This window comes from Opisthorchis viverrini (genome assembly GCF_000715545.1).
Source record: "Opisthorchis viverrini unplaced genomic scaffold opera_v5_54, whole genome shotgun sequence".
Classification (NCBI taxonomy): Eukaryota; Metazoa; Platyhelminthes; class Trematoda; order Opisthorchiida; family Opisthorchiidae; genus Opisthorchis; species Opisthorchis viverrini.
In genome coordinates, this window is record NW_008751711.1 from 1,458,706 (window position 1) to 1,461,257 (window position 2,552).

At 43.5% G+C, this 2,552-nt stretch overlaps 1 protein-coding gene across 1 annotated transcript in view; it reads right to left on the reverse strand.

Annotated features, from left to right (window-relative positions):
• The window catches only part of T265_03732 (hypothetical protein), a gene marked incomplete at both ends in the record, with an annotated part of 34,194 nt that overhangs the window by 25,010 nt on the left and 6,632 nt on the right, over window positions 1-2,552 (reverse strand). The gene's annotated exons all lie outside the window — the stretch shown is intronic.

The following is a 2,552-nucleotide window of genomic DNA, read 5'->3' on the forward strand; positions in this document are numbered from 1 at the left end:
GTGGTAGAAGCAACAGTGACCAGCTTCCTAACCTCTCTTATTTTATCCTGTATACTCTTACTAATACTAAGTTGTAACCGAACGTCAGAACATCGCCAGCTATAGAGAGAAATATTGCCAGCTCAGGTAACGTAGGTGATCGTTGGTTTGTTCACCGAGCTGGGCAAAGCGAACCCAGCGCTTCGCGCTGCGACGTTTTCCAAAAACAGCACCGATGTCATTTTGAATAATAATGAAACGTTCGGAATCAAACTGCTCTGTTTAGCGAACAAATCAACGACCACGTTGCTTCGTGATTTGGTTTGAGTGGCAAATACCGGATAAAACGTCACTTTTTGCCCATTCTCAAGCAGACCGAATGCTTAAATCGCGAAGAAATTGCATTCTGAAAACCATTGCCTCTTCTGAGGACATCGCTTGCTTCTTACATAAGTTTTCGTATAATCTTTTGTTATAGAGCGCCAGCTGAATGCCGTTTAGAATTTGTAGACCTTGTTACAGTTGAGAAGGTCTGCCCGAATTCCCCTCTTCAACGCCGGTCGCGGAAACCGACACATATCCCCATATGCTCCAAGTCGGGGTGGACAATCACTTGCACGATATTATTATCGATCCTCAATGAGACGTGTGAGGCAAACTGGAGCGCAGGCCCCTGTGATACTGCAAAGAATTTTAATACACACAAGCAAATGCGTGAGCGCGCTTTTCCGCGGAAATTTTAAAAATGACGAAATGATATATGCCGTCAGCTTTCTAGCCCGCTTGGTCGGAGTATAACAAACTCTGAACGAGCCAGATCAAGATGAGGAAACTTACATCAAAAAACCTCATGATGCTTTCTTGGGCGAACACGAAGCTCACACAGGCATTATTTTCACAAATGAATAAGGAACTACAGCTGCTTGGTTGGAAAATTGATGTGATTTCCAGCGTGCAATGCAACCATGGAACAATTAAGCAAATGACTTTTCATAACAAGCAGCCCTCGTTTGACCATCGAACTGCCGGTTGTGTTGTTGCCGGTTAACTATTATTACTCTTTAAAATTTCCATCCTTAATTGACTTATCCATCATAATCATCACAAGCAGTAACACGGGACACATGGAAGTTTGAGGAACACGATATTTTAGTAGTATTCATAGGATGTCTGTAACGCACTTCTATTTATTGCATTGGTATCTTGTGGAGGTAACCTCAATAAGGGTTGAAACTTGATTACCGCGGATTGCAAACAACAGAGTGTTCCGTCATTTTTAGCCTGCATGTTGGGTTGGGTAGAGCGTTTCCAATCGTGTCTTTACCATTCGAGCTGGTACAATCATCGCGCATTTGGGGTGTGCACTGAAACTTAGCAACGGGTTGACGCTTTTACGTTGAATATATCGTGTTGCGTGTTATTAGTCTCGTGCGGCGTTTAATTACAAATGGATGTTCGGCTGGACGGTTCCGTGGGATTCTATTTCATTCTGCGTCCTGCTCGACCAAAAACCACGTGACGTTTGAACTTGGACCTCTTTCTTGCCAGTTCTAGACAGTGCTCCAGTGCGAGACCACTTGAAATCTGTTTCCTAGGTTTTTCGCCTTCCTTCGCCTGCTATCCACATATTTGAACAAATCTCAGTACCCTTGCTGTAGTACTGGTCGTGGGAAACCAGCTCCAGACCTACCGGGCTTATGCACAGATGATGAAAAGAGGGGTCTTCCATTTTGGCAGCTGCGTGTGCGCACGTCCTCTCTAAAATGTCCAATTTTTGAACTGCTGGGTTTGTTGCGGCAAAAACGGATGTCAGTTCAATCGGGATAAATTTCAAACACGCGCTCACGGCAGTGCAAATGAGAGCGAAAGTTTTTCAACTTATGCTATTTCAGACTAATATCAACCCGTGAACTTACAGCCAGTGTATCACTTGTTAAGTACAAAAGAACTACATAGTCACCGAGTTATAAAAATCAGGTAAACTGAAGATAACCAGTGCACCAAAGGACTCAGAGCAGGAAGAGCAATTGAAATACAGCGTTGTCGAATCAACCCATGGCGCCGAACAAATCCAGACCACAGCTAGATCGCAAAAGAAACTTTCAGCTTGAAGGCGTACAAAGTACCGACCACGTACTTTACAATGAGATGACGACGCAACTCACATTCAAAACTGACCAGTTACACAAAGTTCAACTCGTGGTCGGTCGGTCAATTTACAGCAATCATATAATGTTTGTAAACAATCTAATCACAAGTGGAAGTTTAAACGCTCATCCACGCGTCATCATCAGAATGCCATGTCGATTGGTGGTGAAATGCTTTTAGTACAACAGTCAAGCCCGATAAACAGACCAACCAACGAGCAGTGCGCTCCACCCACCGATTATAAACAACACTGCCAGAAAGTATTCATCATTTTCTTCCAGTGAAGTTGAATTTTTCATCAGTGCGGTATTAGTTCAAGTGAAATAGTGGTCCATCGGCCATCATTTGTTGTCTTTGGAAAAGTAAGTATACTTCGCGGTTTTTTGCGCGACGTCTACTTTTTGGTCTTTGTTTTGTGGAGCGAA